We start from the raw sequence: 26,456 nt of genomic DNA, 5'->3' as shown, positions 1-26,456 counted from the left end.
AGAGAGCAAGGTCTGCAAGATGTAATAATAGCCAGATGAAAGGTAGCAACATAACACATAAAAGTAGACATTTCAGTAGAAAAATGTAGAAGTTGGTTCGTAAGTCATGCAAATAGAGTCAAAGAGACAAATACTGTCCACATTCATCTGTGTACTATCCAGAAGAGAGGAGGGGTATTGAAAGGCATGAACCTGATCTTTGTATAATATTGGCTAGGTATATTTGGTTTGGTAATGGCATCTGAGCCAGATGCATTTTGAACATCCTATTAGCTCCTCTTGTTCTGATTTTATAGCCTTCAAATATATTGGGATTCAGTGTGTATATTGCCACAAAGAGAGACCGAGCCAGTTGGAAAACACAAATCTGCTAGGATATTGAGCACTTACAATTGGCACTATAAAATGAAATTATTTTGTCAGACATCCGTGTTCCAAGCTTAGTCAATATGAGTTTGTGAATCAGGCTTTTAATTCTTAAGTGTAAGGTTCAGAATCTAGATTTTGGCAAAGTGACTAAAGAAAAAAAAATTCCCCCTGAGACCTCTTGGTAGGTAACTTTTTCTCAGTAATGTAATTATCCATGGTCCTGAGATAGCTATTATCTTATTTTGTACTTCAGTGATATAAAAGGGTGTCTGTCATGAAAAAAGAAGTGAAGGGCACTGCAGGCAGAAAGAGAAAGAGGGAGGACAGAGTAAAAATCCCTCTGTGTAAGGAAAATTGTAAAATAGTGCATGAATAGTGCATGAAGAGGAGTTTGGGGAATAGGAGCAGAAGCTTTAGGAAGATTCAGCGGCAAAGCAGCACTACAGCAGAAACAGCTAGAGGCCCAGTTTTGTTGGGAAATGGAATTCTATAAAGAAAGAGATGGCGATAAAGCTAGAAAGATTGTAATGGTAAATTTGGCCAATTGCAGAGGGAAGTCCTTGAATGCTAGGCTAACTATGGATTCTATAAGGCACAACAGTGAACCATTCATAACTTTACAGTCAAAGAATTACATGATTAAAACAATACCTGAGAAAATTAACGTGTTTGTATACATAGGATGAGTTAGAAATGTGAGTTTCTACCAGTAGGTAGAGGAGTTAGGGGGTTTCAGTCCTAGTCTAGCATGAGATGCCAACGTGGATGGCGAAAGCAGGAATAAAAGAGTTGGAGGTAAAGTTTTAAAGGATGATGTGACAAGACTCATTGGCTAATTGCTTCTAACGGACAACAGAGAAAGGATAGACAGAAATCTCTAGGGTGTAGAAACCTAAATTACATGGAGAATTACTGTAGCATTATAAGGAAACTTAAAATTCAAAAGTAGTATTTCATTTTTTGTGTATAAAGAAAGCCATCAGACTAAGTCAAAACAATATGATAAAAAGTTGTGTTATTTTTTGATCTACCTACCATTCATCCATCTATCCATCCACACATCTACCCATCTAACTATCTATGCTTTTTTTTTAACTATAGTAACTCGGGAATTTTTATGCATAAAAACAGGTGGGTGAACATCAAAAGAATAAAATGGGAAAGAGGTGATTTGCTTGATGATAGAAGATATCAGTGGCATCACAATGATATGGTATAAGCACAATAGAAAAAGTCTGCCTTAGAATTAAGTTATACAAATATGCTAAAACTGTAGGGAAGAAGAAAATGAAAAGGCATATTTTGGTGGTGAACAGGACATAAAGGAGAAATGGGAAGCAGAGTAGGGGACTGTCACTTGATGCCGTTAACATATCCTTCATGATTGGAGGTAAAGTTTTCCTCTGGGTGCAGTCAGTGAGGGCTCAGATTGTGGGCTTGCCAGAAAGTGAAAAAGATCAGAATATCTGCTCAGAGAAATACAATAAGTTTAGGAGAAATTTTTAAGGGGTTGGCAGAGTTCAGTGAGAGCCCAATTGAGATTCAAAAATGTAAACTTGAAGTTGACATTTTTTACAAATGTTTTAGACATTTTCCAGCAATGCTCAACAACCCTGGAGTGAAAGCAAAGGCAGCAGGAAGTGGGTCTGACTCAGGATTAGGGGTTCCTCAGGTTAACAGAGAGATGAGTTCTGACACAAATGACCAAACAGCATCCAAAGAGACTGATGGATGGAAAAGAAGAATGTGAAGAGACCAGAAATCAGCATAAGAAAAAAATTCAAATTCACTGGGTTTGATGAAAAGTGACCTCTAGGGTGAGACAGAATGTAAGTGCTAGGTTCAATATACAAATAAATAGGTTATTTTTTATTATGTCATGAAACTTGGCATTTCTAATATGTAACATAAACCTAAGGTTTTGTCCTTTCTAGCAGCAATGTTATACAACACATAATTCATGAATAAATTCTAGTTTTTCACAGTACTTTGCTGATGTTCACAGGAACACACCCATTGGTATCTTATGTTTAAAGACACCTAGAAAACAGAAAATATCCCACCACTATTTACCAAAAAAGGAGAGGGAAACTTACAGATTAAAAGATTACTAAGAGACATATCAACAAAATGCAATGTGTGGACCAGATCTTGTTTGGATTTCAACAAAACAACCGTAAAAAGACATTTAGGTAACAATCAGGAAAAGATCAATGCTGACTGGATATGTGATAATATTAATTATTATTTTTATTCTTTAGGTTTGATAATTACACATGGGGTATGTTTTCAAAAGCTTTTTTTTTAAAAAAAAGACAATCACATTGAAACAATTCAGATGAAATTAAAAATATATGATGCATGAAATTTGCTTTAAGGTAATTCAGCAAGAGTGGGAGATACGAAGGAAACAAAATTGACCGCGAGTTGATAATTACTGAAACTGATTCTTCATATACCTATGTTTGAAAACTTCCATAACAAGATGTTAAGTATTCAACGACCTATCTTAGCTTTTACTCCACCTATCTTATTCCTCTTCTCATGTTTTTTTTTCTATTTTTATCTCTCTTTAACTTGTATATAACATTCTTGCTAAATTTTCCCTTTTTATTTTTGTTCTCATTCTCCCGAAGTCACCTTTCAGTATTTCCTTTTCTTCCACAAGTGTCTGTCTCTGTATATCTATTTCAATCTGGGATCTGCCATTTTCTACTAGGGAAAACTGAGAGAAGAAAATTATCTCTGAGCCTCTATTTCCTCATCTATAAAATCAAATAAGTACTTCCTGCCCCATGGGATTATTGGGAAAATTGAGATTATGAATACCAAGTTGTTAGAGCAGTAGCACATGGTAAGGAAGCATTAAATAGTGGCTAATATGAATAAAAATGTTGGTGACAATATAACTTGAAGAATAGAAATTGATAGTTCCACATGTAAAGAGAAGATTGGTGAGGTGTTTCACATTTCTCAAGCCATTATTTTTAATTTATGTTGATCTTAACCAAATATTCTTCCAACAATTAACACAACAAATACAGCAAAACAAAACTTTCTCTTCCCATTTTAAGAGGTTGCATTCTTTACTTGGGTGATAATTGTTTCACTTTGATGTCAAATATAAACAATTAACCTAGCATAAAATATCAAATATACTGCAAAGGAAAAATATAGTCCTATTTATTTTTTAGTAATTTCTGTTTGAATAAAAAAATTAAATGTAAAGTAGTTACAGTCAAGTCATAAACTGGCAAAGTAGCAATTTTGTATTTAATGTAATATATTCCTACATCTGTACCCAATAGTCAATTTCCATCTACCTAATCTCCTGTTTATTTCACTCCACTATTCCTCATTCTTCTCTTGGATATTTTCACACCAATAGCTTCCGTAAATTATGAATTATTTTTCACTTTCAAGCCTGAAACTTGAAAGACAGCATACCTTTGGTGGTAGAAAACATTTGTTCTCAAAGCTAAAGATGTGAGAAATAAATTTTCAGGGGGCCATCAGACTAAACTGAACAACTTTAGCCATGTTACTTAGAATACTAACTGAATATTCCTCTCACAAGTATTTAACAACTAACGATAAATGAAAACAGATAATCTATAAACAGATAAATAATATATAAATATAACATATAGTTCAAATTATAAAACTTAGAAAATATTTTTCAATTGGGCTGTAAGATGCAGAGTTCGTATTTTATTAACAATTTATATTTTCAACTTTTCAAGTAATGATTAAAATCTCACCGTCAGAATCTTTTTTTTTTGTTTTTTTTTGGCTGGAGAAATTATGAAGTATAATTCACTTCCTTTCCTAAAGCAGGTTCATAAAAAAGAACTTGTCAGTGTTCTGATTTGGAAGGTTGCTTCTGTTTATTACGTATTTTATATCTAAAAATTGACATTTTATTGAAATTGAGATTGCCTATATCAAAAGCTAAAACAACTACATTTACTCCAACCATTTTCATTACATTAAACCAAATTGTTTTATTTGTGAAATTCAAAAACTTTCACAGCCTTATGTATCACACTTGATATTCTAAATAAATATGTTATTTGGGAAAATAAAATATGCTTCATATAAATATATCCTCAAGCAGACAGTTAAGTTATAAACATAGGGATCATGAAATATAATGATTAAAGAAGAAGAAGAAAATGAGACAAAGAGGGCAAAACATAGAAAAAAGTATAAAAATTATCTTGGAGCAGTACATTAAATGTGGTTATTGTACCAAAAATATAAAATGGCATTTAAAAACTTACTTAAACTTTACATATTTCCAAAGGCTGAATAATTTCATCTTTCATACATAAGGACACAAATAATATTAAAAAGATATATCTATTGTGATAAGCAACATTTAAATTAGAATTTCAATTCGGGCAAATGAAATATTTTGAGACAATTTAAATATGCCTATAATTTAGATTTCTTGAGACTTCATTTTCAGAAACAGATCAAATGGCAAGAGAAAATTATATCAGATGGCCAATAAAAATCCCAATAGTCACAGCGAAGGAAAAATTGTCCAAATTATTAAAATGTGAAGCAGTTCAGTAAAAAATCTAACCTTAAGCTATTATTACTGACCTTATGAAATACAACAAAGCCATATGCTAAGAAGGGGCCCAAAGTATTGTGTCATCTGAGAGGAGGGAAGAAAAGGGTTTTGTAAAATATTCTTCTGAATTTATAATTTGTGACAGTATGTAACTTATTCAATAAAATATTTAATTTTAAAGTAAATTACAATTTGTAAGCATCTAAAACAGGTTCCTAACCCCACTTCCTGAGATAACCTTATCACTAATTATCCAGCTAAAAGTGAAAGATCATCTCACTATTTTTTTAGACAATGTCAGACTGCCTTTTTTTTTTTCTTTAACTCAAACTTCCTAAGTAAAGTTTAGGGGCATTTCTTTCAATTCTAACATCTGGATCAAAAAACAAAGAAGCAAACAAAGAGTTGGTAACATTCTATATAAAAATGTATAAAATATTTTTCTATTACACATACACACACACACAAACACACACACGCTGTGTGTCATTCTCTATTCCTCTCATGCTCATTCTCTCTGTACCCCCAGAAAAATGATATAAAACAGACTAAGAAAAGAAAAATAGCTATAATTTCACAACCAGGAAAAGTGATTCTTCTCCTTTCATCTTGGTATATGCATATTTTTCCAAAGCTGAGATCATCTTATGTATGTGATACTCTATGTTGTATGTTTATCATTATAGTATATTTTCTTATTACAAACTGTTGTTACATCCCATGTTTGGAAAAAAACAGTTCTTCAAAAGCAGTATGAAGAATGTAGTCTGCACACAGAAAGACCAGTCATAAATCTGCTGCAGAAGTCCAGAAACGAGAATCTAACTTAATTGGCAAACGGGATTCTATCATTCAGGGTTCTGGCAGGAATCCAAATTTCCCTAAGAGATTTCAATGCTGACATTTACGAAAATGAGACATTTATGAAAAGACTATTTACTGAAGTGTGAGCATGGCTAAGGAAACCAGCGTGGGAGACAGAACTCTGGCACTCAAGGAGTGAGGGAGCAAGAGAAAAAACAAGCAAGCAAATAGAAAGTGAACTCTGCCCCGCTCTAGTGTTCTACTCTCCTGCTGGCACTTCCTACTAGTCAACCTGGTGACCACCAGAAAGGCAGGCAGCAAGAAAGCCCAGCCAATGCAGTCCATGACATTAGCCTCGGAAAACCAAAGGGCAGAGAAGGATGGAAAATAGATCTGGTAGAGGTGGGAACAGCGAATAGCACGCTCAAGGATGTAGAACAATGGATTCGGATTTCAGAGATATTTAGAAACTAGGTGGCAAATATAAAACCTGACAGTCAATTGGATGGTTGGGTACATGAGGAGAATGTATTTCCAGGTTTCTTGTTGGCTAAGTGATTGGTGTTGTCAATTACAGACATCTGGAGATTGATTGTTGGATAGAATCCATTTGGCTTTGGGTCGTTGAGTTCCAGCCATCTATGAAACAGCTAGGTGGAAATTCATTGTGAACTGGTTTTCATGGTCTGGGTCTCAGAAGAAAGCTCCTGGCCTCCAATTTCCAATCTATCTTTCTTTCAGAAAAACTATTTAAAAATAATTTATGGAATCATATATAAATTCTTTACAATGATATTCAGTGTCTATCAAAAGTTAACTTTTCTTCTTAGTTTCACACCTTACTGAATCTTCCATGTGTGCTGCTCTGATGGCCACGTACTTTCCCAATATCATGCTCATGTGGTTCCTTCCGTTGAAAATTCTCGTCTTTTCTTTTCTCTAAGAAAATTCAACTCATCTTTAAAGGCACAGGCTTCTGCAGGCCTCTTCATAAAGCCTTTGCCAATTCTCTGAGCCTAAATTAACTGCATCCTAATTTATGCTCCTCTACAGTTTAGGTATACTTTTAGTGGAGTGTTTATTTTATTCAGCCTTGTTGCTTACTTATTACTTTCTTGGGGGCAATAAGTTACTTGAGGGTAGGTGTGGACCTAAGTCATTGTTGTATCCCATCCAATTAACTAATATAACTCAATAAAACTTATTATTCACTGTTATTTCTCCAAAGCATCAGGTACAGTTATTTTCAAATACTAAACATGCAAATAAATATATTTAATGAATATTTCATCTTTTTTCTTTTAAATTCCTGAAAATTGTAATAATTTTCTAAATGAAGCAATGCCTCGGAAATCTCTCATGGTATTAGGTTGGTGCAGAAGTAATTGCGGTTTCACCATTGAAAGTAATGGCAAGAACTGCAATTACTTTTGCACCAAACTAATAGTTTTCATTTGAAATCAACAGCATTCCAAGAGGGAGTTGGTTTGGAATATACAGACTGTTATTACTTTGCTTGCTGGTCTTCTGGTTCTAGGTAATATTTTATGCATGAACACCTGTATGAAACAGCTAAAAGACTCCTAAAAGTCACCCGCCATATATTCAAATAAAGTATAACCTGAAATACAGTCTAAATGCTATGAGTAATAAATGTAAAAAACATGAGTCTTAGTAAGTTTGGAATAATAACACTTGCATTGTGGAAGGTATTGTAAAAATCAAGTTTCTCAAAACAGCCCTATGAGTTGTTAGACAAGTAGTATTATTTCCACTAATGCAGACACACGCCAAAGACATCAGCAATAAAAGGTTAACTATCATAGAAACTAATATTTATTTAAGATCACACAGTAAGTGATGAAGTTATGACTAGAACTAGTTTTCTCCTAGATCAGTACTCTACTATTATACTATATGACTCCGGCCCCCTACCAGAATCAAGGAAAAATGGGTATACCTGAGGGGTTCCAGAACATAGAATCCAAATTGATCACAGATACATGGTAAAGGCTCCATTAAAAGAAGGGTCAAGCAACAGTATGATTCAAAGTTCCATTCTTGAAGTACACCTGTACCCCATCTTCTGGAATCCTGCCCCAAACTTCTGGCAATTTCCATGTTACTGCCATTTGGGTGAAGCTAGTATTGAATTGTACATTGTCTCTATGATGGGCTATAGCTGAAGCAAGTCTAGGACAGAATCTTAAGTCTGAGAACTTCAATTATAAAAGCACCTAAACCCATTATGGATGAGAAATTATAAAATATAATTTTAAAATTTTTAATTTAGAAATTAAAAATTAACTAATCAGAATAAACCAGAAATCAGAAAATGTTCATCTACGCTAAATGCATACAATATTTATATGACAGATTTCAGAGTGTTTGAAGGAGCTCTTTTCTTTGGTAGTAGAATGATACTTTAGGAATAACTCTCAAAAATGAAAGAACCCTATCTATTAAAAGTTAGAATCTCAACAGCGAAAATACAATAGCTCATGGAAGAAACTGCTTAGTTTCTAATAAAGAAATAGAGGGAAGAAAAAAGATAAGGAATAAGGAGTTTGAGAGTGAACGAAATCACTAATACAACTTCTATCAGTAGAATAGCTATCCTTTACACAGCACCCACCCTGTCAGTAATTGCTAGACTTTTTTTTGTTTCCATGAAATCCCAAGAAGGCAGAAATCTCCATTTGGTCAACACATTAGACAGCAACAGCTGCCCTGTTATTTTGAAAGTATCGAGCCCACTTTTTTTTCATCCTCTAAATTATGGCCAAGAAGAACCTTAAGTAATGGTAATTTTTTATTCCTTAGTGGACTTTGATTCATAACAGAGTTCTACATCATATCTGTCTCATGTCATTCCTTTGATAAAAATCATATGGTAACTTATTCAAGCTTATAAGTATTGTTCTCATAATACTTATGACCTTAGGTCTCTTCCCAAGCCAATATAAAAAATGTATTCGCTTTAGAAATCAAGATTCCTTCAAATCTTAATATATCCTCAAAAACTTGGCAACATTACAGTGTTTAACTGGAACCTTGCATGGAATAGAAAAAATTCATACATTGAACAAATACATAAATTAGGTCAACTCTGACCTCTGAGGTGCCTTCAAACTCTGAAATTCTATGACACTGTTTAAAAAAAAAATCTTCATAAAACATTCTCTATGAAAATATCATCAAAACCTCTCTTCTACTTCCTCAGTCTCACCCTGTCAGAAGACTCCTTATGTTGAAAGCTAATGAGATGTTAAGTATAGAAATTGAAAGTAAAGATCAAGTGAGAGCAAAGAGAATAAAGAACTGAAGAGATGCAGTGCTAGGTTTCTGAGAATGGTTACTAATGTTACTCAAAAACTTACTTATACTGAATTTTTTTAACTTTTTTTATTTTAGCCACATTTAATAAAGCTTTGTGGTTGTTTATTTTCCACGGTAATACTTCTAAATTATTGAGATATGTAAATAAAATAATCTACGAAAAATAGCGTATTCTTAAATATCATTTGATTGAATAAAATAATGACAAGAATAATCTTTAATTAAAAACATAATAAGACTAATGTAGATAATAGCTTTTCTATCCTAAAGAAACAACAAAAGAGGCTGGAATATGTTTCTAGCATCTGTTTTATTTTACAGTTAACTGGCATTCAAGAAAAGGCACAGGCTGATAATGGATGCATAGCACGTATTAAAAAGTAGGCTTTCTCCATATAACTGTAATGAGTATAAATTTGATGGTACTGTTCACCCTTAACACATTATAATAATAGAACAAATGGAAATGGGCATTCATAAAACAGAATGGGTTTCAATATAATCAGGAAAGAATGTCTAACCAAAAGGGTTCACAAATATATATTAGACAAAAGAGACTGTATAATACCTGCTGTATCTGTGAATATATTATTTCAGTATGTTGTTATTCAGTCATATTACTTAGATTGAAATATAATTCTTAGCAACATCCTCTATCAAATCACCATTTTTAAAAATAATCTATTAACTGAGAGAATGGTCAATAACTTGTCTTGCTTTAACTATATACTATACTTTATTAGATTGAGTTTTCAGTCTAAAAATAATTGTTTTCTCAGCCAGACATGGTGGTTCATGCCTGTAATCTCAGAAATCTGGGAGGCCGAGGCAGGCGAATCACCTGAGGTCAGGAGTGAAAGACCAGCCTGGCCAACTTGGTGAAACCCCATCTCTACTAAACGTACAAAAATTAGCTGGGCATGGTGGCATGCGCCTGTGATACCAGCTACTCAGGGGGCTGAGGCAGGAGAATTGCTTGAACTCAGGAGGCAGGGGTTGCAGTGAGCCGAGATCATGCCATTGTACTCCAGCCTGGGCAACAGAGTGAGACTCTGTCTCAAAAAAATAAATAAATAAGCATAAAAATAATAATAATTGTTTTATTGGTTTAAATTTAGATAAGAAAATCTGATAAAATAGGTACCAAAACACCAACTCAATTCATTTCATGTATGTTAACTATATAGGGTAATTGTCACAGATTCTGGCACTTTTATCTGCTCTTAATAGTATAAATGACCTAGTTTATATTTAAATTGAACTAGACACTCTTTATCTTGTGGTCCTTTGAAAATGCCATTTAAATAGAATCTACAGTCTCCATAGAGATAGAACCAGCTGATCAGTTGAAACAAACAGTCTTCATTTAGAATGTCACTGGTTATTTTAATACTTTTCTTTTGAATAGTAGGTGCAGTGGAATGAATGCAAAAGAATAGTGTCAGGGATAATACATATAAACTATTCTGTATAGAATCTTAACCATGAAAAGAAAGAGGAAAAATCATAACTAACATAAATAGGATAAATAGTGGGATTTTGTTCTTCCAATAGAAGAGAAAAACATGTTTATAGCGGGCAAATGGGGAAAAACAGAAACGGAGAATTCATAATATAAAGGAAGCAATTTCCTTTATATTATGATTGTGATCATAAAAGATTATGATCCTATGGCCAAACCTTGATATTTTAGTTTTATTCAACTTTCTTAAATGTCTCCATTATTTATTTTATTAACATATAAGTTTTAGCCTTTACTAAGTTACTTAACCTTTCTAAACTTTTTATTTTCTCAACTGTGTAATTAAGAAAATAGTAAGGACTATTTTACACACACAAAGTTTTAGACAGGAGGAATAAATTTTTGAGATCTACTGCACAGCATGTTGACGATAGTTCATAATAATGTATTGTATTCCAAAATGGCCAAGAATAAAAATGTTGAGTTCTTACCACAAAAAAATAGGAAAGAATGTGAGGTGAGAGATATGTTAATTAGCTTGATTTATTTACTGCACAATGTATACATATATTAAAACTTCACATTGTACCTGATAAATATATACAAGTATTATTTGTCAATTTTTAAGTTTCAGGTTCATAATTTAGTCCTTTGAGCACAATCGCACACGTACTGGGAGCTTCATATTAGGGAGATAACTGGCGAGGATTCCTGCCACCCAGTCAGTAGTAAAGCTAAGACTTTATCACTACGCTATGCTATTCCCAGAACAGCAGGGGCCAACAGTTCTAAACAGCACCACCATCTTATATTTTCTTTGCAGCAAATAAATTCTCCCTGCTGACCCTAGGTTCTTTTCTCCACCTCTTGCTCTTTGAGTAGATACAGAGAAGACTTTATTCCCACTAGGTGCCCTGCAACTACTCCTCCTATCCACCTACTCCAGGTCCTGCCTTAACCACCATTGCTACTACCTCTGCCAATCATTTTACAACTTGCCAGAATGTCTTTCCTTTCTTTACAGATCATTGATCTCCTGTCCTCTCCCTCCTCCTTCTTTCTTTCTCTGCTCTCTTATTTCCCTCTAATTTTCTTCTTTCTTCCTCTTTCCCCGCTCCTCAGAATATATTTTTTCTTTGCTTCTTTTTACTGCTTGCCTTCTCCACAAAGCTGGTAGTATTTGCCACCCACTCCTACCATGCCAGCTTTGGCTTTTGCATTCACTTCCCAAAGCCATGGCCAAATCCTGGCTCTTACCACATTCCGGCTTCATAGCTCTAGTCCTAATGTCATCTACTAACCTTAGTATCTAAGTCTCTTAGTCTAAAGTCTTAATCCTCAGTCAGAACATCTTTGGTCCACCCATGGAATGAACAGTAATGACTGGCACGGGCAGAGGTGAAGCCATATCCATATGCTTATTTTTTATTAAAAAATGTATGGGGCTCTCATTCGCTGACAGGCACCTGTGAGAGATATTAAAACAGAGCTGTGGAGTGGGGCAAGGAATGGGAGGTGTGTTTTCCTTAAATTGTCTTAGAAAGTAGGGGGAGGCAGTGATCTAGTTTAGAACAATATTTAATCTTTGGACAACAGCACCCCTACATAGAAATGGCAGTACCTGTAGATTCACTCCACAGGTACCTTAGAACTTGTGGAAGATCATGCTACTGGCTGCTTTTGAAGAAGTTTTGTTTTCTCAGATGGACTTGATAACTGCCTACATATCAGCATATGTACTGATCATCATTCTCCAGCAACATTAAAAACCTGTGAAGACCAACTACTTTGTAAAGCATTTCAGGAGAGAAAGAGTCTTTCATTTATAAGTTTTTAAAAACATTGACTCATTACTTAACAATTGAGCAATGAACAATATGTAAACAGACTTTAAACTGTGATTAGTCTGAGGAGCCTTAAAATAAGCAGTAAATTATCTTGGCCAAATGAGAGGGCACAACAACAATCTAGGATGCAGAGGACAGTTTTCAGCCAAACAAAAGAGGTTTCTCCCAGCCATACTGGATAAGGGTTGCCATAAAATCTTAGTGAGGAGGAGCTGGGAAGTGACATGAGAATCTACTCTGTACATGTGTGGTACATAAGCATATGGCGCAATGATTCCAATATTTGCCTGAAAAATGAAATGTAAGAATATAAAGAAAATGTCAGAGAAAAAAGTAATTAAAAAACCTATTATGCTAGAATAAAATAGTATGTTACTAGCATATAAGAAGCAGACAAGTAGAAAGGCATGTAGAAAAAAATAAAAAATGAGTTAAAAAAACACTTGAGATGATTTTATGAAGATGATTTTACAGCAGTTAAGAAAGGATGAAATATTACATTAATGTAGTTAGGAAATAATAAAGATTAATACCCCAAAAGAATAATTATTAAAACCAATATAAGTGGCCAAGAAACATATAAAAAGATGCACAAGACCTCAATAACAGATGACTGCAAATTAAACTATCATGTTTTGCCTGTCATCTTTGTTAAAAATTGAAGCTATTGACAACATTCAAAGTTAGCAGGTAGTGTCAGAAATATTCACATGAAGTCTCAATGGTAGTAGAAATGCAGGCAATTTTCCTAAATGGCAATCTGGCAATGTTCTTTACAGTGAATAGGTGACCAAGCCATACTCTTTTGCCATGCCAGTCCAACTCTTTGGACTTACCCTAAAGGAAAAGCATGATTCAAATATACAGAGAGATATATATACTTGCATGTTCAGCACTACACTCTCTACACTTACATTTGTAAGAAACTTAAATGTCCAATAAATAATAAGGCATTCCAATTATACACTTACATAATGGAAAACAATGATAAAAATAAGTCAAGTTCAAAGAATGCTGAATAGGAGGAAAAAGAGGGCTTACAGGAAGGAAATATAGTCTTCAAATTAGCTGTTTGTCATAAAAATGACACACCTGTCACTAAATAACATCAACCTGTCAGAGTTAAAGTGCTTAATTACCTTAAATTGCTTCTCTATAAATCTGGTTTAAAAGATGATCTGAATGTAAAATACTAAATTTTCCTCCAGGTCATTGCAAGAAAGAGCTTAGTACCTTGACAGCATAACTTCAACCAGCAAATATTTTCTTTATGTTGTTTCTTTTATAATGTTATGTTTCAACATTAAAGAACCAAATAAAGGAAACAATGCAATTTTTAATAAGAACCTCTATAAGTTATTGACTTTTTATATCATAGCAATGCTGCATCTCCACATTTTAAAAGCTTCTTTCAGGGAATATGTGATGTGTTATACATTATTTCACGACAGAAAATTCTTTAACATAATGGCTTTCAGGGATAAAACTATTTACCTTGTAACAGGCTTTTATCACATTCGCTCAAGAGGATAATAAGATAGTGTTGTTGTTTTTTTAAATCATGAGAAACTTTGTAAACCTGACACAATTTTACTTACTGATATTCTATACTGATCCAGGTGTTTACCAAATTCCCCTGTCCCACAGATGTTTACAGTCTAAGAACATATGGTAGATGTATTAAGAGGAGTACAACAGTTGTCAAGGATAACAGCCTGAAAAGAAGGATCAATATAAATTGTGTTCTGAGTTATTTGTCATCCGTAACCTTCAGGCTTTCTTGTTTTAGTCTGTTCAAGAATCCTGGCTTGGCTAGATAAATAAACAGATTCCCAGTTCTTTCCACACATCGATAGTAGCTTTTGTTGTCAGTAACACAACATTTTTATAGTGTCAAAGAGCAGTCATGTTCTAATGGGAAATTTTAAATTTTGACCTATGATTACTCTTTAATGTCTGAATACACAATTAGAGTTGTTTGAATGTTAAGCCCACGCGTGCCTGCTGTTATTTATTGGATACACATGTGGATACAGTGCTTGTGGTTCTATGCCCACATTTCCCAGCCTTTCTTACTAAGTAGAAGGGGGTGGTCTATCGCATTCATCAGTTTTGGCATCTCTCACTTTCTTGTTAAAGGAACTTATTTGAGGCATACCATCATTTAGCTGCAAGCTATAGAGTCAATTCAGCCTTCCTAGGTCAAGCACTGGATTTCCTATGCATATGTGTTACATATATGTGTATATTGTCACTGACACATACTTATTTCTACATCTGGTCTCCCTTATTTTACCCGTCAACAACACTTACTTGATTACGAGCAAAGACAGAATCTATGGCAACAAATAACTTTAAAATAAATTCTTCATTTTGAATATTTTAAAATGAGTTATTTTATTTTTTATATTTTTGAACTATGAAACAGAAATCAGATCAGCTATTAACTTCTTCCTCCAAGAGTACTCTCATTTTTTCTGCTTCAATATTCTTCAAGAATAGTGCACTCCTGTCAGGCAAAAGCTCACATTACACCTGGTGCTTCCTACTGGGGCCAAAGAAAATGAGCAGTTTGAAAAGGTCCCCCAGAGATCCTGATATGCCAGCATGGGGTAGGATAGGGCCTCCCTCTTTTCTCATCACTCCAACCCACTGAAAGGCAATGATCTAAAAATAGATTGGTTCTTTGTTCTTGTTTTCATGTTGTGCCTTGCATTTATATGAAAATACCAAATATTGGAAAGCCCCATCATTAAGGTTATATGTGCTACAGAAATGAATGTACATCAAAAACTTCATGTACATGATATTTTGCATAGCAAATGTTAATTTTGACAAAAACTTAGCTTTGAAATGTGATACTGTGTTTTGTAATCATCACTAAGCCATATTATCATAGGATAAATCATTAACTTGTTTCATATATCAGGTTTTCTTTTTGTTTTAATGTGAGTTGTTTCATTTTATTATAATTGAAATACATGCTCTGGGTCATTTCATTGCTGGAGCCCAACTTACCTTCAGTCAGAAAAAAGCTGAAAATGAACATGTGAACAACATTCAGTTTGGTATTTCCACTAGCTATTGAAAAAAACACCGACTGCTATGGTAACATTCATGTTTGTGTTTCCCCGAATTCTTATGTTGGAATCCTAACCTCTAAGGAGACAATATATTAGGAGGTGGAGCCTGTGGGAGGCCTCATGAATGGAATCAGTGCCCTTATAAAGCTGGTATCAGAGAGCTCCCCGCCCCTTCTCTCATGTGAAGGCATAGCAACATGCTAGTCATCTAAAACCAGGAAGTGGACCCTCACCAGACATCCAAACTGCCAGTGTCTTGATCTTGGACCTCCAAGTCTCCAGAATTGTGAGAAATAAATATCTGCTGTTTAAATGTTGCTCTGCTTATGGCATTATGTTATAGCAGTCCTGAACAGATGAAGACACTGACAGAAACAAGTTGAAGAGAACACTGAAATCATTAGGTATAACGAAAGATAAAATGGGTATTGTGAATCCATATGGAGAGTTGCTGCATTTACTACCACGAAAGAATCCTAAAATCTCAGTGCAAAATTACCCATGCTTGTGATTTTTGAAATCTTTAGAAATGTTTAGAAAAAACCTTGTACCCATTCTCCCATTCACTCATGTATTACATGTAACACTCTTCAAAAATGATAGAGCCTTTTCAATTTCTACTTTATCTATTTATATGACTAACTCTAGATTTCATGACAAATTAAAAGTCACTTTTTCTATTTCTCATTTTTAAGAAATATGCTGGGCATTTACTATGAGCTCGAAAATGTTAAATGGGGAAAGTACGGTTCCTATCTCAAGGACTTCAAAGTCTAGTTGGAGCAACAGGCATAAACAAAGATTTGAGTCACTGCCTGATTAAGTGCTACAGAAAATGTGCATGGCAGCATGGAAGGCAATAATGAACTAACCTGGAAAGTTCAGGAAATGCTTAATAGAAAAGACACTTTAAATCTTACAGAAGAAGTCAAAAGGAACACTGCAAGAGACCACCACTAAGTTAAAAGGTTCCTGAAACAGTCCAAGCAAAAGATCATGCAAGCCTAAAGTAGAGCACGTGGCTCTGCGAATAGAGAAAATAGAACCAATTTGATATATGCTGGTGATAAAATCAACAGGTCTTGACAAAAATTTGGATGGGGTTAGGGAAAGATACGGGAAAGAGGAAAGAGTTAAAAAATAACTTCAATGTTACTATGTTGAATGAGTGGTTAGATGGTAATCCCATTATCCTAGTCAGAAGCTATAAATGGTAATAACCAGTTTGGAAGCAGAGTAGAGATAAGGAGTTCAGTTGGGGAAGTAAGTACCCAGTTTGGGGTCTATGGAACACTCAGGTAGGGATGTCCAGAAGACGATGTTCATGAACTAGCAATGATGAGCAGCACTTCATTTTTTGTGGCCTTTGTCCCATTTCTCAACAAGTAACAAATGACCTACAAAGACCAGCCATCTTCATTTCTGAGTCCACGAACAATGTAAAGGCGGCCCAACCCTGCTTCACACTTGAACAGAGCTCATGATAAGTCTCCCAGGAAATCCTGTTATTCCTGCACTGCTGGGGTGCTAGCAGGGAATTTCTTTCTAAGCTAGAGACAGGTTGGACGGCGAAGAGCATCAGAAAATAGCAATGGGCATGTTTAAGTATGTCAGACACCCGTTGTTTCTCTCAAGCATTAATTCTAAGAGGAAATATAGAGAAAGCTATACTGGATTCTTAGAAAGCCTATTTAAGCCAGCAATTTTAGCTGACACCCAAAAGAGGAGGAATAATGTATCATTAGCCACCCCAAGAAAGACCTACTGAATAGAGGGAGAAAAAAATAAATATATTAGTTATATACAACCAAAAAGTATACATGACATCATAATCTTTCAATTTTCTGATAATTCTAGTTTAAACATATGTAATAATTCAGGTATGTTTCTTATTCATTTAGGTCTTTTCTCTGCCCCCAAGTAATTGTTTTACTTGATTATGTTGTAATTATAACACCAAATTTCCTTAAATATTAAGGTTGGTGATTAGAAAATAAATAGTTCAGGCAATATTTCTATTTTATGCTTATCTAATCCCTATATGCTTGCCAAAAGCATTACTGATGGTGAACTGGCATGTGAGTTATTTCATTCTTTTTCTTCTAGATATCTTCATGTTGTTTAAATTTCTTTTTTACTGAATCATCTTACCAGTTCAGACAAAAAGAAAGAAATTGACTAAGAAATTCCAGAATATAACTCTACCCAATAAGAGATTAAACACTTGGACCGGACTTTGACAGCTAATTTAACAGTCAGGTTTCTACGTTGTTTTGCTTTTTTCCAGACATCTGCAGTTTTCAGGTGGAAACTGTTATTAGGATTTCTGTCAAGAGTTCTAAAAAAAATTTTAGAGCCTTATTTCCCTATATTCTATTTATAGAGAATAAAATGATATATAAGTAAATGTCAGAAATTTTAACCTCATTTAAGGCTTTCCTATTTGTAACATTTAAACTACTGAGAATACATAACAATGCAATCAAGACTTTCATTATCAGCAAGGAGATAATATATATTGATATTGTTTTAGATTAATCATCGTGCCCATGACTGTTTCCCATATGTGATTTCCCCACTGTCCAGATGGTTTTTTTTTTTTTTTAGATCACAACATCGGTTACTGCCATACTAGTGTAGCAGCAGTATTAGCTGGTAAAGCTGTCCCCAGGTTTGTTGTGAGAGTAGCCTAAAGGGTCTCAGAGAGAGGACAAGGAAAGAAATTTGGCAGTGACAACAATATTAACAGTAATGATAAAAAGGAGGACTCCAGGGAAGTCAAGACAGAAACAAACTCTAGCTAAATACTAACAGGATGGTGTCAAATGTATTTTCATAGTATTGTGCATTCTTACTGTTCCAGTATGACCTCTAAGAATCTAGACTTAAATATAATATTCAGTTATGTTTACTTTTCAACAAATATAATTGATTTTTGTTAAACAACTTCCTTCCAAAGATTGTGGCTAAAGTTTTCCTGACAGTTGTAGAAATGTGACTTCTTTAAGTACAAAATTATTTTTGTTGTTTTCATTCTGTCAACTTTAAGTGGAAAATACTACTAAATATAGAAGATACTTTCCTGACTTCTCAGAAATAGTGTCCAGAACACAATTTAAATTTAGTATTATTTAAAAATACTCTGAGACACTGACAATTTTAAAGGCTATTGAGAGTGGCAGTGGCAATATTCTTTTGCTTTATGCTGCTGTGTTTATGGTATTCTTTTGTATGCTTCTTAACAGTATTTCTCTTTCTTGTTTTCCTTTTAGATGGCAAGCTAACACTTCCTTCTCTTATCAGTGTGGACTGGCCTCTTGTGTTCCAGTTTCATACCTATAATCTGATCTGGGTGTGGAAAGAAGATCAGAGAACTTATTTGAATTATGTATAAAACAAGGGCAAATGAGCTCTGAGGTAGGACCAGGAGGCTTCTTCTACCAACAAGCTTTGCATGTCTGTTTTGGCTGCTCAGTGGGTAATTTGTTCATTTCTTGTTTTTTTGCATCATTCCAGATGGATGCTACAAGGTAGCCAAATCCAGAAAGGTAGAATGTTAAGATTATGCTTTTGGTATAATCAGTTGATTAGGTATTTTATCAATGGTTGTATTTTTTTCCTTTGTTTGTTTTAAACCTATGCCATGTTGCCAGGCGCGGTGGCTCATGCCTGTAATCCCAGCACTTTGGGAGGCCAAGCAGGGGGGATCACGAGGTCAGGAGTTTGAGACCAGCCTGGCCAACATAGTGAAACCCTGTCTATACTAAAAATACAAAAATTAGCTGGGCATGCTGGCTTGCCCCAGTAATCCCAGCTACCAGGGATGCTGAGGCAGGAGAACAGCTTGAACCCAGGAGGCAGAGGTGGAGGTTACAGTGAGCTGAGATCACACCACTGCGCTCCAGCTTGGGTGACAGAGCAAGACTCCATCTAAAAAAAAAAAAAGGTAATCACAGCTACTCAGGAGGCTGAGGCAGGAGAATCGCTTGAACCTGTGAGGCGGAGGTTGCAGTGAGCCAAGATCACCCCACTTCACTCCAGCCTGGGTAACAGAGCGAGACTCCATCTCAAAACAAAACAAAACAAAACAAACCTATGCCATGTTACTGGTTACTGGTTTCAGAACCCATTTTCCTCTAATTCAGTAGAAGTCCCTCTCAACAAAAACAATCATTACGTACAACATACATACTACATATGATATAAAAACTATAAATGTCAACTTCACATATTCAGTTTCAGAATATATGATGCTTGATATGTAAATGTGTGTTAAAACTGTGGTGCAATAACTGTGTTTGAATAGATATTGCTTGTAAAAGTAATATTGCTTAAAAGATACTGCTTAAAAAGTTTAAAAAGTAGTAAAAGTCAGAAGCACAAATTGGCACATCTACCCGAGGATATGAAAAAGACACTATATGTCTTATGAAAATAAATGTACAAGTCCCAAGGAGGTATAATAGAATTTATGCAAGGCTAAAATAATAAAGACTGAGGAGACCTTGAAATGCTATTGAATCTGTTCCAAGACCTTTCCAAGACCATGGCTTTTCTAGGTAAACCAAATTTGTTCTCTTCATACTCAATAGTAATCATTTCTTCAATATCTCTTTGTAATGTTTTTCTCACTGATACAGTTTTGGATGCTGTTTCCCCACATCCTTTCTGAGTTACAGAATCTACACAATACAGTACTTTTAACACCACTGGTAACGCATGAGTTAAGACCTAGGCTTTGCAGTCACAGACTTAGGTGTCAGTCTTGGATTCAGCTGCTGACCTTGGTCAAATTACTTAACCTCTTGAAATCTCAGTCTCTGTGTGAACAATGGGAACATAATACCTTACCCACAATGTTGTCAAAGATCAAATGAAAGACTCTTTGAGGCATGTATAGCATCATACATAAGACACTGTAAAAGCTAAGTGGTAGAGCTGAGATTCATAGCCAGGCAGTCTAGATCCCGAGTTCATGCTCTCAACCACCGCCCTAAGCTGTCTCACAGTGTCTTTTCAAAAACCACAATATCAGATTTGTCCCTGCTTCTAAGTTTTCTGACCAAAGAAGCCATTTTGTATTTGAATTCTAAATTCTAAGGGCCTGTTACCCTTTCCAATATGTCATCAACTAAACAAAAAAACTTAAGTAGCAGGCTTTGTATTCTATTCCAGTAAAAATCAAAATTTGTTAAACACCAGATGGTTGAGGCCAAACCCCTGTGGAGTTCTACTTCTTAGGTCCCCTAAGATGGCATAGATTCTCAATTAAAATCTCTTCAACTATGTTCTCTCAAGTATAAGATACCTGCATAAACTAGATTTATTTGTACATTTTGTATGGCATGAGTGTGCATTTTCTTAGCGGACATCACACAAATAAGTTACATAATGCATATCATATTTACCCAATTTACCTATGAGACTATCATCCTAAACAAAATCAAGAGATTCATCAGAATCCAAATAGACCAATGTACCATCTTACCAAATTCTGTCAGGGAAAAAAAAAAAAATTCCTAGGACTTAAGTTTGTAAATTCCTGCCAGATTCACTGCTTCCTGAATTCAGATACAGAACACTTGCAAGAATCACTTAAATCAATGGACACTACAATCCCTGAAGGCCACTGGTTACCCATATACAGCATTTATGTGATGAAAGCACAAAAGACATACTTAAATATAAGCTTTGAAAGAACTCTTCTCCCTCATCCTTAAGTTAAGCCTCTACAGAAAAATATAAAGGACCTAGTGGAAAGGAACACAGTTTACTTCATGGAATAATGAAGAGTGTTGATCTTTGACCATAATAAAACATACTGACTCGGGTTAAAATAAGGTGAGAAGAAACCAGTGATCTTGTATCACCTATAACACTTCAAGTGATTAGAATGTCAAATCATTTCCAAAATGGACAGAAGTAGAATGGCTACAGTAATAAATATTGAGACCTCACACATATATACATGTGCACTATAAATTACTCATTGGAGGTTACTATTATATTTCTCTGCATATAAATATTATCAAAGGAAACTCCTTGGCACTAAACTTAAGAAGGTTCTTGTAAAAAAAGAATCATTTCCCCTCTCTATCTATATATATCTATGCCTAACTATCTATACACACATAGATATATATTCATGTATCTGAATTTGGATTTAGATACTGGCTGTATATACAACTTAATGTAGCAGAATCGTAATTCTTTAATTGGTTCATGTATGTTGGACATATAGCATAATCAGAAATGTGAAGCTTAAGATGAGGATGCCATTTAAGAACCACCTGGTGATGATAAACATTTATACCTAGAAATTTCCCAAAATATGAAGTATTAAGATACTAAACAGATAACCAGAACTTTGGTTCATATTTTGAGCTTTTATGTATTTACATGTTTCATTAAACAGTACAGACTTGGAAAATTTTGCCCTAATACACAAAATTATAAAATGTATTAACAAATAACCACAATATGAATAGACTGTGACAAGGAACAGGTTGATGGTATAAATAAAAAATTCTCAGGAGAAATATTATCTTACTAATACAGACTAGACCTCCTCAAAAATATACTGTATTAGTTATCTATTGCTGCATAACAAATTGTTCCCAACATTTAGTGGCTTACAACAACAAACACTTATAATCTCACAGTTTATGTGAGTGAGGAACCTGAGAGGAGCTTGACCGGGCGGTGCTGATTCAGAGTCACTTGTGAATCAAAGCTGCAGTCATCTAAAGTTGACCGGGAAAGATTATCTGTTTCCAAGATGGTTCATTCACACAGTTGTTGGTGGGAGGACTCAGCTCCTCACCCCAACAGCCTCTATATAAGCTGCTGAGTCATCTCATTACACAGCAGCTGGGTTATCATAGAGTAGATAATCCAGAAGAAACCAAGGGGGTATCATGATACCTTTATAACCCATGATTCATGCTATCACTTCTGCTATGTTCTACTCATTAGAAGGGAGTTACTAAGCCCCATCCACACTTAGGAGGGAGACAATTGGCTCCACCTTTTGGAGGGAGGATTTTTGAAGTGTTGTAAATGTATTTTAAAATTATCACATGTAACATTTAAATTTGGTGTTCAAAATATAAATATAAATATATATACAATATATACATTTATGTATATAATATTAATAGGAGGAGATGGAGAAGAGTATTTTTGGAAGAAAAAAGGGAAAGGAAAGATTCAGAGGCAGCCATAATAAGAATAAGACCATGTCCTTTGCAGGAACAGGGATGGAGGAGGCCATTATCCTCAGCAAACTAACACAAGAACAGAAAACTAAATACCACATGTTCTCACTTATAAGTGGGAGCTAAATGATGAGAACACATGGACACATAGAGGGGAACAGCAGACACTGAGGCCTATTGGAGATTGGAGGGTGGGAGGAGGGAGAGGATCAGGAAAAATAACTGAGTACTAGGCTTAATACCTGGGTGATTAAATGATCGGTGACATGATTTCATTTATATAACAAACCTACACATGTACCTCTGAACTTAAAATGAAAGTTTAAAAAACAATAAGATTCAGAGGCAGAAAAAAAGTAGCATGTTAAATCTAGAAAGGCAGGCTGTTGGATGAAGTGAGGGCTTCTTTGGCACTTGCAGAATGCAAAGACACAGAGATTTATATTCAGAAAAGAATGACATGATCAGTGATCATTCAGGCAAGTGGCTACAGGAATACGGGAGAAAGCAGAAATGTTCATTAGCAAGATAAGGGGACTGTTGTAAGTAATTACAAAATGTAGAGGGCAGAACATGGATGGTAGCAATGGAGAGCATTAGAAGGAGGTAGACACGGCAATTTCCAAGACCCAGTGCCTGTGGCCAGGTGTGCTGGCTCACGCCTATAATTCCTGGTACTTTGGGAGGCTGAGGTAGGAGGATCACTTGAGTTCAGGAGTTCTAGACCAGCCTGGACAACATAATGAGAACTCATCTCTATTTTAAGAAAAAGAAAAAAAAGAAACAAAACCCAGTGCCTGATGACAAAAGTGAAGGTATACAATGAGAGAGGAATGAATCATTATGTGATTCCAAGATACTGTAGTCTTGGCATCTAGGAATGTGATGATGCCTTTAACAGAGAGAGGATGAGAAAAAGTTTAGTGAGTTTTCCATACTTCTAGCTACTATTTTGGACATGCTGCATTTGATAGGCCAGTGAGCCACAGGTAAAGATGCTGGACCATCAGCTAGAATTACATAGGCTAATGTTCAGAAGACAGGCCACATCAGGTTGTAAATAGCAATAGTGCCAAAGTATGAAGGTAGAAAGCAGCAGTAAGAAATAAAATGTAGACAGAGAACAGACCCAAGGCTAAAAGTCTTTAAAACATTCACTTTCAACAGATGGAAAGAGCAAAGAAAATCAAGAAACAACAGTTGAAGAGACAGGAAAAGAACAAAGAGAGAAATAACACAGAAACTAATGGTAAGAGAATTAAAGGCAAACTACTTACAGAGGAGTGGAAGAGACTAAAGGATATTACAAGGTTGCAGGCATGTCTTGGTCATGTGGACGACAGTAGCCTATGAGACACAGGTTAGGAGAGGAAGGAAAGCAAAATTCAGACTGCAGGGCTGGGAGGAAAGAGAAGTAAGGAAGTAGAGTCCTTTATAGAAACTACTTCTTTCAAATGTTTAATGATTAAGAGGTAGGAAAAAGGAATAATAACCTGAGACACTAGCAGCAGGGAGGCAAGCAACTCACTCTAGAGGACTGTCATGATGGAATACAGAGGAGAAGTAACCATAAATACAAATTAAAGGTATAAAAATTAAATAGAATCGCAGGAGGCTCAAGATCACAACTTTATTTTTTTTTCTCTGAAGAAAACAAATTAGAAGTAATGGTAGCTGAGATTACGCTTTTGAGACTGGGAAGACAGGAAGTTTAAAATTCACTCTGAATGTCCCCTATTAAACACAGGGATTTGTTGAGGGAAAGAGAACAAAAAGGTTCAGCTGAGTTTCAAACATTAATGCACATGATAAATGTGTAAATTTTTAAACTGATCTTATCACTGTTTCTTCTCACTGATTACATACATTGAATGCAGTGATACACAGGTTACAGCAATCTATAGAATTCTTATGGTGGCAGGTGGTGGGGGAAGATGCGGGGAGGGCAGGGAATGGACTTTTTCTCCTTTTGAAGTTGAGATATTTCACATGTGTAACTGATGAGTGCATTCTTTGGGTCACATTTCCTGTACTACTATGTTAAAACAATTGTTTGGACTCTTAATTTCTTTGATCTCACCCTTAAAAATAAAATAATATGGACATACAAGTTAACATGAAACTAAGCTTTGGGAAATCTGTAACTTTGAGCTCCAGGAATTTTACTATTGTGAAACTATGTAAATAAATCCTAAAAAACTCTGTTGATTGAATGAGAATTGGTCCAGTTTTACAAAAATAGAAGAAGGCAGATGACAAGGCAATCTTTTATTTTGGGAATTAGCTGCACAGTTTTTCAACTTGGGTTGTTAAGAATTGAAATAAATTATGAAAATGTAACTTAGCAAAAGGTTGGTGTACTTGGTTCAATAAAATATTTCTTATTTCAATGTGTCAAATAATTTTGAAAATCAGATTAAACGAACATATACTCAAAAAAGTTTTGACATTACATTTTCCAAATCTATGTGTTCTACAATACAATTATTTTCTAGAATAGCTGTAAAGAATATGATGCAATAAAATTCTTGTATTTGCTTTTATTTATGGCTGTTCTTTTCATGTTTTGAATAGATCATGACAATATATATATTTTTAAAACAAGTTTAACATAAATGGTTAAAATATAAAACTTATAAGTATCAAAAACTTTACTACTAAATTATATATGTCTGTAGGATATTTATAATCCCATTTTAAAAATACACACCCATAACTAATTTTTTAAGGCTTTAAAGCCATGAGTGCTTAAACTCTATTATGTTTCCAACAGAGTTAACCATTTGTAAGTGTGTATCAACAACTTGCAGATCATTCTCTAAGTTTATGAAGAAAATGAAATGTCTACACATATATCCTCATATGTATACAGTCAGCCCTCCGTATCTGTAATTCTGTTTCCAGAAAATATTTGATTTAAAAAACAGCAATTAAAAAAATACAAATTTTGGATACACAGTATAGCAATATTTACACAGCACTTGCTTTGTACTAGGTAGTATAAACAATCTAGAGATGATTTAAAGTATTCAGGAAGATGTATGTAAGTTATATGCAAATACCATGTCATTTTATATGAAGGCCTATTCATGGATTTTGGTATCCCACATTGGTACGGGAAGGGGTGTGGGGGTCTTGGAACCAATACTCTGCAGTAGCGTTATTTTAAACACAGGGATTTATTGTATGTAGCTTAAATAGACAACACTTCATTGGGATAATGGTTAAAATCATGTTTCATTATGTGCACTGCATAAATAAATGTTGGGAAAGTAAGACATGGGAAGAAAAAATAAAATGCAGGATGGTTTCCATCCATTAAAATGTTGGAAATGCTTAAAATAAGAAAATAAAAACAGACAAAAGAAACAGGCTTACAGGTAACGCAGATATTGGTGTTATCAAAAACAGACTCTGACATAACTGTTATTGAAGCATTCAAAGCAACAGATGCCAAGAAAGAAAATTTCAACAGAGAACTGAATATATAGACTAATGAGAATTATAGGACTGACAAATATCAATACCAAAATTAAAACTCAACAGATGGGTTTAATAGTTAATTAGACTCAACTGCAGAGAGGATTAGTGACTGAAAGATATCTATGTAGAAAATACACAAAATGAAGTACAGAGAGAGAAAATTATAAAAAACACAAAAACGAATGAGAGATAGATGGAACATGGTTAAACAAACAAACAAACAAAACAATGTATGCCAGACCTGTAATCAGAATTCCTAGAAGAGAAATA

General features: G+C 34.6%; 1 protein-coding gene across 3 annotated transcripts in view; it reads right to left on the bottom strand.

Annotated features, from left to right (window-relative positions):
- The window catches only part of FAM83B (family with sequence similarity 83 member B), a 96,831-nt gene that overhangs the window by 28,124 nt on the left and 42,251 nt on the right, over nt 1-26,456 (bottom strand). The window lies entirely within an intron of this gene.

The sequence above is a fragment of the Pongo pygmaeus genome, chromosome 5 (assembly GCF_028885625.2).
Source record: "Pongo pygmaeus isolate AG05252 chromosome 5, NHGRI_mPonPyg2-v2.0_pri, whole genome shotgun sequence".
Taxonomy (NCBI): domain Eukaryota; kingdom Metazoa; phylum Chordata; class Mammalia; order Primates; family Hominidae; genus Pongo; species Pongo pygmaeus.
The sequence above is the reverse complement of the archived record's forward strand: the minus strand, read 5'-3'. Positions and strand labels throughout refer to the sequence as shown.